Below are 16,543 nucleotides of genomic sequence, written 5' to 3'. Positions count from 1 at the left end.
AGAAGGCAAAATATACTTGGATTCTCCAAGTAGACTCTTATTTTTCTAAAATGCAGGATACACTTGCTGTATTTAGAGATCTCATGATACTCCTCATATGTACCTACAGCTTCATTCAGTTGTATGGAAATATTTTGAAGTGGATGTATTTGCTACTGGGGGTGATTTCATAGGTGTTTAAAAATATGCCATCTGACTGTCCTCTAAAATATGGCAAAACTTTGATATCATAATAACATTAGATACTGAGATAGCCCAAATACACATTGACATTCCTCTTTGGGAAGTATGTGGGATCTAGATACAGATGCTCAGTTTTCCTTTTCAGGGTATATTTCAATTTAAGTGTAAACACAGAATTTAAAATTACGTAAAAGAAATGGAAAAAACTCATTGAAATTTCTCAGCCTTGAAATGTGAAGTTTTAAAGATGTTAGATTTCATATTTGTTTGTTCTCAAAGATATATTTTTGTCTTTAGAATTGTCAGCATATGGCTAAATGAATGTGAAAAGCATTTGCAAGGTTGTCATGTTAAAAAATATCTGGCTAACCTCTACTTTGCATAAAAATAACTGGTGAAAAACTCTGTCCCCCAATGAATCAATAAAATAGGACTGATTTGCCTAGAAACTTCATGCATGTGCTGAAACTCAGGAAAAAAATCAAGAATGAAAACTGGTGCTCTGCAGACCCAAGTGCCCCAAGAAAATGCTACAAATCCAACGAATGCTGCTGTATGCTGCATTTTATACACTAATATCTCATTTAGCAGACAAATGTGGAAAAGCACATATAGCCAGGAAACTTCCTAACAGCAGCAGAGGGGGGTGGGAAAGAACACACATGTTTTAAGTGAGGCCAGTATTCATCTGTGCTCAAAATTAAAAACTATACTCAAGAAAATAAATGTTTAGCAATACCTAAATGAACTTTGTAAAAGTTAAGCCCTTCTTCATCTGTAAAAAATTAGCGATAACTATTATTGTTACTATGCTTTAGAATCATCTGTTGTAAAAACTATTTTTACCTTGTTCTTCTATTTCTGTTCTATCCCCTGGGTTTGGTAAAGATGTCCTCAGACTGTCCCACTCAGAAGTCCCTCTGCTAACAAGAGTTTGCTGTTGCTGCTTCTCCCTTCACAACTTGCAGTGGGCTGAGAAAAGATTAAACTGCAAAGTCACCTACACTGCTGGGAACAAGGACCAGGAGTTCAGATATCTGTGTTTCCCAAGAAAGTGGTGGTCTGAGAGATGTTTGTAGTCACCGCACAAACCTCAGTGACATGCAGAGGTGCAGGGTCCCTGGAAATTCCATAAAACAGAGGGACAAAATTGCTTATCTTACCTGTAAATCACAAATAAAGCTCCAAATTTCCTGGAGATTGGAAAAGTGACAAGTGCCAGGCCATTCCTGACAGATTCAGTTGTATCAGTGCTTAAGAAAATGTTTCAGCTTCCCAGATTTTCTCAGCTAAAACTAAAATCAAAACAGAAATTAAATGCATAGTTACCAAGATGACAGTTATTTAGACCCCAAAACTCACTTCCTTTGAATTAAAAATTATTTCTGAGAAATAAAAAGTCATAACACTTGTTCAACAGTTTTAATTTTAAAAAAATAACAGCATTCAAAAATTATGACATTCTCTTAGTCTGGCTTTTCATTTGATAATTTTTGTGCTTCCTTAATTATGCAATACATGTCAGACCTTTGGATTTTCCCAAGAGGTTGTAACATATCATCTCTTAGAAACAAACACTTTAATTGGGTGCATAGTTCTGGCTTTTACAAGGTGTCTAATCAGCTCCTAAGGCAGATGAATTCAGATTTGTATACCACATGTTTGAGTGAAAATATGGATGTTTTAGTGAAAGGTATTTATAAATGCCATCCTTGGCCTCAGGCTCAACTTCCTTATGCAATATCTCCTGCTTTGAAATAGCCCCTGCCAGAGCCTCTCTTGCTACCAAGCAGAGGGACAGTTTCAGACCAAAAAAAGGGCTAAATTAGCCATTGTGAAAACCCCACTTCTAAATTTGTAAGATTTTTTCATTTAGAGATTAAAGTGCTGGTAGATTATAAATGTTCATATGCTCACAGAGTAATGTCTTCATGCTGTCTCCAAACCCTTGTGCAGCTTGTGCTTCTCTCACTAAGATCAGTGCAAGTCCCCACAAAATCTATGTGTACCAATAGGTCCTGGGATTCAAACCCCAGGAAATCAAAGCTTTCTTGAAACCTACAGGATTAACAAATAGTACAAAGCTGAAGTAAACTACAGAAAATGAAATGCTCAGTGTGCAGATCCAGTGAGTGCTCCAAGAGATCACTCCCAGGTGTAGAGGGTGGACAGACTCAGCCCAGACTCGTGATGTGATAGAAATGTTCCAGCATTCACATTTTGCACACGTTCCAGCATTCACATTATGCAAGTATTCCATAGTGAGAGCTATGTTCTCTGAAGCATGAATATAAAATAAAGAAGCTTTCAGTGGAAAATATGTATGCTTTCATCAGTATTTTTCATTTAAATGTTCTTGCATGCTAATCAGAGCCATCATTTAGAACACAAACTCAGGCTTCTCTTGGATCTCAGTTCATTAATTGCTGCACAGAAAGGGCTGTGTATTCCAGGAGAAGCATCAGTCCAGAAATTGCTCCACATGGGAAAATCTCTGACCTTCTGCTTGGCTTCCTGAGAAATTAAGGGAGTTCTATAATGAGGGGCATCTCAAAATTAGTGGGTGATAAAAGTCTGGAAGAAGGACCAATATTTAGGTTAGCAGATAACTCTCCAGACTTAGCCAGCCAGCCCTGTTAGAAAGCAGCTTCACATCAAATGAAGAGCAATTGATCTTACAAGCACGAGGGGAATGAACTTAGTCTAGGAGCCATCCAGAGCAATACACAAATGCATTCTTGAGAAACAATGGGAATATCTGTATGGAAATAAACCACAATACACTCTGCCAGAAGTATGGCATCTCAGGATAGGAAGAGACATATGCGAGAGTCCAGACCCCATTTACGAAGTTCTAAAATGTAAAAGTCACAATTTTTTTTGTAACATAACAGGTCCCTTATTTTTTATCATGTAAGCCAATATTATCTGCAGCAAAATTGCTAAAAATCATCTTATCTCATTCAACATCTGTTGGATATTCACATGATAAAATCATCTCTGTCCATATATTTTTCAAATACCTGGACAAAGCACGCTCGATTTTCTCTAGCACATCAGTAGTGCCTAGAAGAGGAAAAATATTATTTTTGACCTTTTAGAAAGTTCATGTGAGTAGAAGTACATCATGATGCCTTCTAATTTCTGTGAAGAAGATTAAGAAAAAAGAAGATTCCCCAGAAATGCCCAAAGATACAAGACAATCTGTCAGCCTTGCTCACAGGCTACCCATGGAGTAAAGGATTACTTAATACAGGTACAGTTTGTAGGTTGCAGATTTACAAAGCTGATGAAAAATTTGGTGCTTTTATTTGCCTTCTCTGAAATGTAAAAGCAATAAGTAGTAGAAGAAAATATTTTAAGAAGATGGTTTTTTTTGTTTCACATTATTAATTAACACCAGATGTTAGTTTTCTATATTTTGTTTTTAAAGACTGTGAGTCTTAGGCTCATATGAGCTATGACTTCTGGCTAAGCTTGATTAACTTCCCTAATTCTACTATGTTCATTCTTGCTGTCATATTGAAATAAAATTTTCAAGTGGATGCCAAGTCCTTGATGAAAACAGTCTTTTATTATATCCTAACCAATGGATTAGAATTAGATTGGACTCATATGGGACTAATCAATCACAGTTTACATTTAGGCCATTCAGCACATTTAATATGCACTTACACATACAGTGTATACAAAGATATATACTATTAAAAGCATTGTTTGACACAATTGAAGAAAATACAGATTCAAAGTATTCTAGGTCATTTGGACACATCTTTCTTCCATTAATTTTAATGGAAGAGATGGACCAGGTTCATGCTTGGCTTGCAGTGAGACAATTTCACAGAAGTCAGTTGGACAATACTCATTTACTTTTGCTAAGAATAAGGGTGTAGATCTCCCAAAAGAGAATCAGTTAGTGAAACACAAAGATACTGTGCCAAAAAAATTCAAAAGTATTCTCATTTGGCAAAGACATATTGATTAAAACCCCTGAGCTCCATCCTTTCTTTCAAATATTTCATTCCTATTGATTTTAATATGCATGAACACAAAATACCTAAGTCTCTTTAAGCATTAAAAAGGTTTCATAAATAAGGGCTCCTAGATAAGCAATTTGCAGGTTAACCTCTTAAAAGATTACTGAGAGTACTGGTGACCTCAGAAAATACTACTGGACTTCCTCAGAAATGTGTTAATTTTGGTAGTATTTTGTTTCAGCAAAATATCCAAGGAAATATGGTTCAGTTATATCAAATCATGCCCACTGTAAGAATGCTAAATTTATTCTAAACTTCTTCTATTTAACACATTATAAAATACTCTATAGCATAAAAAAATGACAGAAAATCAAGACCAAAAAAGTCTTGCTTAACTAAGATATATTTTTAATGCATTTTTCCATATACATAAATGTACTGCAGCATAAGGTTTTTCTTAAGATTCATAGTTCTTAACATGATTAGTTGGAATTGGTTTCAAGTTATTTCACCATTAAAGGTTTAGGTTGACTAACTACCTAAATAATGCATTTTACTGTACTACATAAATATAATACTATATTATTAATTTGTGTAAGTATAATTCTATGAGAGGATGCAAGCTTTCAACTAGTCTGTGTTCTATTTATTTTCTCAAAATTTTTGTCTTCAAAGATGATTTTAACAACAAGCAAACCTATGTTGAATTCAATCTAACCGGTAATATAATAATCCACTTTTGTGACCTTTTTTCCTTTTTTTTTTTTTTTAATACTATTAAAACCTTTAAAAAAACAAACAAACAAACAAACAAACAAACAAACAAACAAAAAAAAAAAAATCAGACTTTATTGTCAGGGGAGTTTCTCAAATTACATGATTCTCCAAGAGTGAATTACAGGAATACAAACCAATACAATTTTTATAACTCCTTCTTCACTGTATCAGAAATATGATGAGAAGGTTTTTGAGTAAAGGAGAAAATTACTTACTCTCTATTAGATCTGGGTTGTGGGAAATGCTGAATTTATCCTTCCATGATGTCATGTAGGCACAGTTCAATACGAAGAAACACAAATACCTGTATATTAAAAATATAGTACAACTTAAAACCAGAAAAAACCTCCTTTTTTTTTGGAAAATCAACCATCAGTTTCTTGTTACCACTCTGTGCTCTCTGATTCTTGGTTTTTCTTTCAGAATCCCACCCAAGTGCAATATTTGCTTTTTGTTTTAATGAGGGATAATAGTTTTTCCAGTGGAAGTTATTTTGAGCACCACTGAGTGTAGCTTTGCCAGACCTTTATACAGCTCAGTCTTCTGTTTTTACAATTGTGAACTGGCTATTGGATTAATATATAAAGTGTCCCTGGCCATGTTATGGTTATAAGTCCATGATATGAATGTATGTATATGTTAATATATTAAGGACATGCTATGCCTGTTTTTTAACCTGCTGCAAGATTAAATTATTATCTTGGAATACCTTCAATGTTTTTTCCTGCCTATGAAGGTAAACTCAGAAAAATACACCAAAGATTTAAATGTCTTCCTACAATGACATTATGGTGGCTCATTTTGAGTGCTATGGCAGGATGGTGTTGCCATTTAAAAAAAAAAAAAAATTGGGTGGCAATACTGAATTATAGAACAAACCATTTCAAAAATAACCTTAAAGGGGTATCTGGTCTAATTCCTGCTGAAATTAGGGCCCACTGTACAGAACAGTCCTATTTGAACAGCTTGCTGTTCCTTTTTAGCTAGAGACAATTCTTGAAAATCATGCAGGCCCCAGACAATGATGACCTATTAGACATTTCAGCTGTTCAAAAGGATTCTTGTGAGCATGATGGGCTCAGCATCAGTAAAAGACTGTTTGCTGAAGTGGTCACCACCATGCCCCACATTTCAGACTCAAAAAGTGGCCACTCCCATGTATTTGATGTTTTGTGAACTGTTAAAATCTACAGACATCTGGTGCTGATGTGTTGCAGGTTTCAAAAATGTTTAATGTGTGGAACTATTGATTTGTTGGGTTTTTTAGCAATTTTTGTTGTTGTGCTTCCAGCAACAGTGGAGGGATAATCCTCCTGGAATATTGAGTCTGATTACGTTGAGTAGAGGCTGACATTTTACAAAATAAAAGTGTAAATATAAAGCTGTGTGTAGGCTAATCTGGAGACAAGAAGTATTATTTAATTGGTTTGTGCTGATAGCTTAGTATTTTTTATATTTAAATAAAACATCACAGCACAGTTGTGATTTTTCACATCTTTAGTGGTAAATAACACATGCTTTAACAAACAGACTTTTTCTACTTACAAATCTATGCAAGTAAGAATTTCCAGACAACACCATGAGATACTCTGCCTCCTAATGAAAAGATTAAAAGCTTCCTAATTTGTAAAATAAGAGGGGAAAGTAGAAAAATATACAAAACAAAATCAAAACTGCAGGGTGCCTCAAGAAGAGTTGTTCAGTTTATAGCTGCAATCCTTTTATTTTCCCTTTCCCCCCTACACCAGCACTGTGTGTTCTGGTCATATGCAGTGACTGACTTCTGCAATGGCCAGAGCAATGTATTTCTGCACTCCAGAGGACCTTTATTTTCCTCTGCATTTTAAAAACCCCTCTGGAGAAAAGGGCATTGAGAGGTGATGAATTTGATACGGAAAAGACATCACAGAGCAAAGTTGCAATATCAGGATACTGCTAGAACATTCATTAATGTCATCTCATTATAACTGCCTAAGATATTCCACATGCACCCAGCCTTGCAACCATTTCCTGGACTATTTGCTTGTAATACCTTGCTCCTTTTCTGTGTGTACCTCCAGCACTCCCTCTTTTCATCTCATCAGCCATGAGCTCCTCACCTTTTCCTTCAACAGCCCACTCCTGCTAGCTCACAAGGACTGGCAAAATGCTGCCCACACCTTAATTTCCCACACATTTTCATATTTCAAGCCCCTGGCAGTGTTTAGGCAGCCAGTGGCCTGAGATCACAGCCATGCAAGCAGCTCTGCATTGTCTTGCACTTTCTTTGTGCTTCCCCTGGTTGCAATGGACCCAGCAGTTGTGAGCTGTATAATGAAGGATTTTCTTCCTTCTGAGTTTTTTCAGACCATGTAGCTCCGCTTGGTCAGTGAACATTGCTGGTGCAATAGAAACATCCACTATTTGTTGTAGAAAAATATTTGCTCACAAGAAGCTATCAAAAGTAATACATTTTGCTACTTTCTTTGATTAAAATAATGATAAGTTTTTAAGACAATTTGAAATTGTCAATTACTACATTTGAATAGCTGCTAACAATTTAAAAATTGATAGGGCTTTTGAATGTCAACTTGCCCTGAATCAAAAATTACTTCTTTCTATCAACACTGTTATAAAGCTAGCAAGTTTATAGGGTTGTTTAGTTTTTAATGGATTTATGTATGGAAATGCTCAAAAAAATGAAAAATATTTGCAGAAGTATTGTCTACAAAGCCTTCAGAAAACCATTATGTCATGTATGGGAATGTGTAGTACACTCTGGCATTCAGTGATTGATTGCTTCCCATTTAAATGACACTTGCTGAATTCTGAGGGACTTTCATTTGACATATAACATTTCTTTTCTAGTCCTTAAATACATGCACATTCACACACAAAAACACATTGAACAAGACAGATGTATTAACATTTGCTAGCAGGTCAAACTAAACCATTTTCAAGGACACAGTGTTCTCTTTGACCTGCTAACACTTAAGCAAGCTGCAACAGCCCTATATAATTCAGATTGTAATATGCTTTATTTAACCTTTGTTAACTAACACATTAAGGAACAGCTTTTCCTTTTAGTGAGGACAAAGCAGGGTATTTCAAAAGGGCTTATGTGAGTTGAGAGCATGGCTCTGTACACAGTTAAATCCTACATTTGACTGCTGAACCCATTCTTTCCCCTTCCCACCCAATTCTACATGGAAACAATAGAATAGGGAAAAAATGTAGAATTGAAAATACTTTGTATTGTTTTACATCCCAAAATCAAAAAAATATACACATTGTTTTCCATTTGTACATGATGTCCCCTTGTAGACAACATGAAACATCTAAAGGTATTTGTCAGGCACAATCCAGGGAAATAAAGGATTATGTTCATGAATGTGATGCAAAATAAGATGCACTGATTTATCCTCTAATTTAGTAACTGGTGCACATCCTATAATCTCCAAACTACAGCTCTTGCTTTCACTTCTGGGATTTGAGATCAGACTTTTTGACAGCCCTGAGCAGAGTATGCCCTCACGAGAGTGCTGGAGACAACTCCAGGACAATTCTCAGAATAGCTGGAGACCCAGGTAAACACCCTCATCACTGCTGGAGTTTCTGAAGTGCTGAGTTACTGGAGGGTCACTCCTCTCCTGATTCTTTTTCAGGGATCATTTAAGCATTCTACAAACTTTTTAGCAGCTTCTCTTTCAGGGACTGTAGGAGCTCTACCCCACAGAAGAATGTCATCTGTTTGGAGGAAAATACTTCATTTACACACACTCTTTGCCTAACTCAGATCTCCCATCTGGATTCAGTAGCCCAGTCACCACATTTTTAACTTCTTCTAAGCCTTTTGAGCCTTCTAAGCTTTTCACTCTTGACCTTTGGATAGGAAACAGAGTGATGGAACAAAAGGGTCCAGCCACACACAGGCTGTCCTTAACAGAAATATTCTGTCTCAGTAAACAGGGTGACTCCCTGCAGGTGGCAAGTATTGTCAGGGTGAGTCTGGCAAATTTTGGGGAACATTGGAAATAAAAAGCTGTTATCACTGAGCCATGGTTCCCCTTGTCTGTAAGGTTATCTGAGGTTAACCCTATCTGTAGGGTTATCTCTTCCATCCCCCTCACTGCAGTCACCCACTATATAGAGTGAAAATGTGACTCTTAATTCAATTCCAGAGTCTATCAATTTTCCAAAACCCTCGTTTCTGACACATGAAGGTGAATGTTTCCCCTCTTGCACTGTATCCAAATACCTGTGTGTAGAAAAATTAGGTCTCAATAGGGTATAAACTTGAAAGGTAATATGAATATTAGAGAGTTCAAATGATCTCACTTGAATGATCTAATGCCAGTAATCTACTTGAAGAAATTTGCAAGAAACAAAATCTCAAATTTCTTTTTAATTTCAAAGTTAATTGCAGGATTGTCAGTCCTAAATAGTTCAGAGCAAGAGGAATATTGAAGATATAGCTGTCTTGGATCATATCTTGGATCTTCAGAACTAGTCTTGGACCATTCTGGGACCTCATACAAGTTTGCTGACTGGGACAAAGGTTTTAGAGATAACTGATACTATAACCTAGATTAAGGTAATAGTAATCCAGCCTTGCAGGCAAATTTAATTTCCCCCTGTCAGTTCAATGGGTTCTGCCAGGGAGGATCTTAGAGAAGCAGTGAGATTTCTATTGGAAGCCTCTGAACAGAAACACTGGGATTTTAGCAGGGAAATAGGAACAAGTGCCTAGGCAGAGATCCTGCAGTTTATAGGGTCTCAGGAAGCTGCAGCCATGGTCTTTCTCTTTTCCCACTGATCATTGCTTCCCTATCATTTTCTGTCTGTATACAGTCAAACCACTGAAAAGAAAACAGAAAATCATTCCAATGTGGATCAGAATTGTGAAATAATATGAAAAAACGCCATCTTCTGTTTATTTTCTTTTCTTTTCCATCATTAATCCCCCAGGAGAGGTACAGAACAATCTGACTTCATGATGCAACCTGTCACTGGCTTGAATGCAGGCAAAGCAAGAAAAGAGATGGAGTAAGAATTGCAAAAAACTAAAAGAGTTCTCAAGACTCTCCCTTGGAGGCCCTGGAAGATGTTAACATAAGGTCTACTAGTGGCTAGGAGCAGTTCTGAAGGCACATCAGCAAAAAAAAAATTTTAGAGCAACAAAAGCTGAGAGAGCTTCTGTAACTCAGCCTGTCCCATTTTTAAAAGCATTAGTATGAGAGGACCACTAAGTAAAGGCCTTCAGTTTTCTTATTTAAATAAATGAATTACAAAACACATCAATACCAAAGGGATGTCTCCTATATTGCCCAAAAACAACACTTTTTCTAAAGTGCATACGTAAATTGGGGAATACATGTTATTGTTCTATGTGTGAACATCCAGGTTCATGGAGGGCTTCAAACACTCCCCATCATAGCTATTGTTTCCTTCCTCAGAGTGCTCAGAACAATGGTGAGTGCATGCAAGGAGAAGATTTCAGTAGCTGAAATACAGCCTGTGCTCATGGAGTAAACAGTTTCCTTAGTGCCTATCTTTCCTTCCCACTTCCCTGGGCTTGCTAAGGAAATAATTGAAAAAAAACCAAGCTAAACAAGGAAGACAGCCAGAAGAAAACATACCATCCAAAAATACAACTGCAGGATAATCTTTACAGGCTGAAATCACTGACAGATCTCTCATATTCAGCCAGAATTTCCTGCCTTGACTTTCAGATATTCTTCAATATACATGGTGACTTATCAAATAAACTTAAACAAATTGTTCAATTTCTTGGTTAGATCTCCTATGTGACGTGGGGAGAGTACCAACACCTATTACTGTCTGTTTCTATGTGTTCCTGATGTTCTGTGTTTCCACATCTGTAAATATTTAGTCATCACTGTACCAAATAGTTTACATTCTAAATTTATGTAAGGTTTTTCTTTGATTTTGTCAGGAATTACTATGCATGAAGGAAAACACAATTCATTAAAAAAATCTTGCAGGCAAATATGACATTTGTCTCAATAAAAGGCAACAACTTGCTCTTTTGTTGCTGGGTTCCTATATTTGCTATTCCCAGTTCTAAGTACAAATTGCAATTCAATTGTGAAGTTATGAAATATCACAATAAAGTTTTCAGCCCAGATAAAAGCACATGCTTAAAGAAATGCTGTGTACTCATAATTATTAATACTCATAAGACTGATTAGTTTGTGTGGCTTTTTAGTTCACAGGTTCTTTGGTGTCACTATATCATGCTAAAAAGTATTCAGCACCTTAAATTTTTTTAAGTATTATGTTATCCCTAATGGCCTCTATGCCACCTTCTCCATGGCTAAAAACACTCTAATCACCACACACTAGTGAGCAACTTCTATTACAACTGGATCTCACAGTCTGTATCTGCCCGTTCAAATACCCTAAATACCAGCTTGGTCTCCACAACATGTTTGAAGGGGAACACAAAGGAGGTGGGAAAGTTTATTTCTAATATTCCCACCTTCCACCTTTTCAAATGCATGAATAAGCACTTCTGCTTTTAAGATGTGTTCTGTCCATGGCTTTAATTCCTCAGGACAGACAGGCTGAGCTCAAGCACTCCAATACCATTAATAGTCCAGTCCAACAGCTTCAGTCCCAGCTTTCCTGTTTCTCAGGTCTGTGTAGGGAAAAGTGGTGATGTTTACATTTCTTACACATTCTTTCTTATTTCTTCACCCATCATGGTTTTAGCACCAACAGCTACAACTCCATTCTGAAGCTAAGACTTCCCAGTAGGAGTTAAAACAGCACATGTCAATAACCATTAGAAGATAAAAAATGTTTTCCTATTAAAGTTAAACTATTGCACAATTGTGATTACACTGTGTCTGATTTAATCAACTGCTTCATTCCAATATTGCTTAAGGAAAAAAATAGAAGGAATATTATTTTCTTCTCCAATCTGTCATCAAGGGCACCAACAACCATCTTAAAACTTTTGTTCAGAACACAAGTTTTGCCAATCTCAAAGGCTGTCATCTCTGAGGTACATTGAACTAATTAGTAATTTAGCAGGAGTAGAGGGAAAGAAGTTCACTTCAGGCACTTTGGTAGACAGACAAAGAACAAAGTTCCTTTATCTGAATTAATACTTTAAAAATAGAATTAATGTCCTGCAGCAAAAAAACAGTACCTGGAATGATTTTATGGAATCAGTGCTTAACTGTGCTTAATTTGAAAATATTCACACACTAAAAATATATAGTGAAACTAATTAAGGCCCAAATTGCTTTCTTTTCAACAGAAGGAAAACAATACTAATAAATAAATAATCCTAATGTATTATAACACAGTCAGACTCACCAGGATCCCAGACAAAGGCTAAAGCATGGCAGTGTCTGCTTCCCACCAATGAAATGGTGATTCACACTGGAATGTATCAGGCCAAATCTGTGTCCATCCCCACCTCAACTGCAGGCAGCCACAGGATTTGCCCCAAACTATTTCACTATTCTTCTTCCATTGTTGCTGTCTTACTGATTGGAGTTTTCCTAGGGAAATTGGATGATCCCACTAGCAGAATATTTTGTTTTCAAATACACAACATGGTCTATCCCTTTTCCAAAGCCAGGATGGACAATCCTTTATTTGGCCAAACAATGAATTATTTCTGGTATATTCAAGAGAAAAGAACAAAATTTTCTTATCTATACACCCACCTCCCAAGTCAGCCCATGGCTAGTGACTCTGATGTGTGATAATCTGTGCCCTCTAAATCAAAGTTATTATCAAGTTAAATATCTGTACCCCTGCCCAGAACTGTACAACATTCTTTGCTCTTTTCCAGCAGGCTCCTAGTCCACCTAGTTTAAATGCCTTGCCTCCAATAACCCAGTTGCATTGGAAGCAGAGCATTTTCTGCTGCAATAATTTTGCATAATTTTTAGAAAAATATTTATATGCACAAGAATTAATTAAATACCAAAAATCAGTATCCAGCTAGTCATTATTGCCTACAATGTGTGACACATGATGTATAAAGTCAAATGAATAAACACAGAAAAGTTTTTATATGTGATTAAAAAGAGAAGTATCCTAAGAGCGATTAAATGTACTCTATTGACCTTTATTTTTTATGTTTAACCTTTCAAACAAGCAGTTGGGATGATGACAGCTTTCAAATCTTCTGCAAAATCCTAGTGAATTAGGAAATTATGCAGTGAACTGATATAAACTGTCTGGATTTTGGGACTGTAAATCTGTTGTTTTAAAATCATTTCCTTGAATCACAATGCAAGGTATTTTTTAATAGAATTAAATAATAAGTATTGGTTCTGTATTGAACAAGTTGGTATTACAGGTGAACATTTGAATTACTTAATCTTTTCTTCTTTTAGCTATCATTACCAAATATAAAACCATTGCACAATTCCCCTAATCAAAAACTTCCATTCAATTGCTATTTTAAGGGAGTTTCACTCACTTTGGTGCCATAACCCTGTTGTTTTCTCTTGTAGGACCAAACATCTCAATGATAAATTGTTTGTGAATGCAGTGAAAGGATTTCATTGCTCTTTTAATATATATGAGACTAATCTCATTTCTGTGGAGAGCAAACAACTGTGTCTATATGTCTTTACCTGATAGATGAATGGTAGAAAATCAGTAGACAGAATGTTATTTTTACTCCTCAGATAGTTTTTTACCACATAATCAGAGCATAAGGCATTCTAGCACTAATTCCTTGAAGTACAATTAGACAGAGAAAAATATTAAATGAAGGAAAGAAAAATCCTGTGTTCAGTGTCCAACCTTTCCACACTTGCTGGGGCTGGGCACTCCTCTGACTCACAGATCCTTGTGACACCTGTAACCCTGCTGTGAGGGATTATGTCTGCATAAAGAGGAGGGACCAAGTGAATTTTTGCAAAAGTATCTAAATTCCTAAATGTGTTTTGTAAAACTTTGTGTCAAGTGGCTTGTCTAAATTGACACAGACACTTTTCAGAAGAGGGGATCCTCTGAGTCCCAGAAAAGTGGTTTAATTACTCAACCTTCTTCCTTTGCAGGAGCTATAAGGCAATAGAATAATTACATAACAACAGGGTTTAAAAGCTCATCATTTAGACCATGCAAAATGAACTGAAGGGTTGTAAACTGACATTTGGAAAGGTGACCTGAATGGAAAGCAGATATTTTTTCAGTCACTTATTCTCTGAGCTGCAAAATTTGAATTCTAAACTACAGTTGAATGTAACCACTGGCAATTATTATTTCTTAAATGCCTTTAAAAAGGATGAATACATGAATTTTCTGCTGATACTAGTACTAGAATGGTATGGTATAATTTAAAAACACTCTGAAACAGGCAAAGTCTCATCCTATTTCAATTCCTTAATTTTACTTGTAAATTTTCACCAACATGCCATAAGTAAACTGCTTGCAGCATACTTTAATCATTTGCCAGACATAGTCAAATAAGTGAGATTTCTGGGTAGGCCATTTGTCTCGGATTTGAATCCAAATGACAGAATTATTTGGGAATAGAACAATTAAGTCTGTCCAGTTATGATGGCCATTTAATGAGCCTCAGCAAGGCAGAAGGGAGTTGGCTCTACCTGTCTAACCAGGATTTTAATATGCCATAAAGCTAACACAATAAATAATTTAAGTGTTGAAACATCACAAAGCCAAGACTTTCCCAGTGACTCAGTAATGTGGATTGTCACACATGGAGACAGCCATTAGGAATCCAACCAGAAACAAAGTGAAAAAAGTAGATCACAATATTTGACTGCTAAATATTACAAATGTGCTGTCTCTCTTCACAGGAACACGTCAGTTTGAGATAGTTGTAACTTTCCCTTGGCAGGAGTGTTGTGGCTCTGCCTGTAGCTCTGCTCTCAGGTGTCATGTCCTAAAGGCACAGTCCTGGGGAGCAGGGAGGGGATGAAGGAAGGAAGACAGGGACCATCTCACACAGCTGTATCAGAAATCATTCACTGCCCTGTTTTAAACAGAAAACCCAAATGATTTCTATCAGACACTAAATTAAGCCAGCAGGGATTTCTGACTGTTCTAGGCAGAAAACTACTTTATTCATAAGAATAATTGGATATTCGAGAGGTCATCATGTTTTGTGCCATGAGTTGTAAATGTTGGCTCATCCCTAAAGGATTGTCATGGGGTCTGAGCCTCTTTACCAAGGCAATTATGCAGTTGGTTAAGTTCAGCAATGCCCTGAAACGTAGCTTTAGGACAGAGTCCAGGTCCTAAACCAACAGGACTTGGCCTTTCCAGTGACAAGCAGGAGTGGAGTTGGCAGCATTGCCCTAGGAGCCTCCTCTGTTGCTTATTGCATGGACCAGCTAAAAGGAAATGGAAATTATGCTGGAAATGAGAAATGCATGGAGGTGAGGGGGATAAGAGGACTGTCCACCTTTAAGAAGGAAATGTGAAAATTACCCTTAGTTATGGTCCTCCAGGAACAAAGGAGGATATGATTTTTACATCTGCTAAATTTTCCAAGTCCTTTCTTCTTTTTGGTGACAAAAATACATAATTCAAAGACAAAACATTTTTTTCAGCACCATAAAAAGTTCACAAGTTAGGAGGTAATTGCATTAGCACGCCGAGAAAAGAGAAGAGAATGCAAGAAATCCTGATTGGCGTTTCTCTGTTTAAAAGGAATTATTTTCCAATACCTGAGCATGCCCAGAGGAGCTAGTCTCTGAGCAGCTGTGAAACAGAACCTTTTTACTTCAGGGTTAGTGCAGGGAGCTCATTAGCACAGCCTCAACCCTCAGCTAAACAGCCTTGTTTGCATATTGAAGCAATAGAATGTGAAGGTGTTAAAAAGGAAGAATTGCAGCCGCTACTCCTGACTGACATGTCTATCTGGGCTCTTGTGTTTACAAGAGAATAACGAAGCTGCCCCAAAGCCCCTACTGGGCCTGATTATTATGCAGAGGCTTCTTAGATTATGTATAATTGATATCCATTTTCCCTCCAGCTAACCAATGGCAGCTCTCAGGAGTAATGCTCACTCTCCTGCATCTTACCAAGCAAGCAAACACTGGAAATTGCTATCTTTTGCTAGGCTTAATAATTTTTAAAGACCAAAAATTGACATTTACATTTTTCAGAAGTGTGGATTACTGCACTGTTGGTGGGGTTTTCCTGCTAATGCAATCAAGCAGTGGAGATACTCTATTTAGGGGTGGTGATGATCTGGGGCTATGTTTCTGTATCATTTCTATATATTTATGTACATAAGTTTAATGGACTGTGTATATAACGTGTGTGAATGCCCCAGTTTTTTCCATACAACAGCAATATGACAGCAAAAAGCAAGGGCAAGTTCTGAAAGCTTTCTTTCTGCTGTTTTTTGTGAAAGATTTGCAAGGTGAGTTATGCAGGAAAGGACATTCCTTCAATTACATTTACTGGTCCCTTTTCTGTATGTACTATAGTTATCTTCATCCTTACAATTTAGGCCAAATGTCCAATTCCTAAAATTGACACAGGCATGAAATTAAGTTGTTCAGTGTTCATTTTTTATTGCTTGGATATTTCTCTCCTCTTGCAAGAGAAAATCCCATTGAAGTTCTTCCTCAAAAATGAGATATTATATTTAGCCTTTC

General features: G+C 36.6%; 1 long non-coding RNA gene across 3 annotated transcripts in view; it reads right to left on the bottom strand.

Annotated features, from left to right (window-relative positions):
* LOC130250041 (uncharacterized) overlaps positions 1 to 16,543 on the bottom strand; it is a 108,589-nt gene that overhangs the window by 73,516 nt on the left and 18,530 nt on the right. For all 3 annotated transcript variants that reach the window (XR_008839885.1, XR_008839884.1, XR_008839886.1), the window contains exon 2: positions 5,153 to 5,241. This is a non-coding gene — a long non-coding RNA (uncharacterized LOC130250041). The remainder of the gene's footprint in view (positions 1 to 5,152; positions 5,242 to 16,543) is intronic.

The sequence above is a fragment of the Oenanthe melanoleuca genome, chromosome 2, assembly GCF_029582105.1.
Source record: "Oenanthe melanoleuca isolate GR-GAL-2019-014 chromosome 2, OMel1.0, whole genome shotgun sequence".
Classification (NCBI taxonomy): Eukaryota; Metazoa; Chordata; class Aves; order Passeriformes; family Muscicapidae; genus Oenanthe; species Oenanthe melanoleuca.
This window is presented reverse-complemented; position numbering and strand designations above follow the sequence as displayed.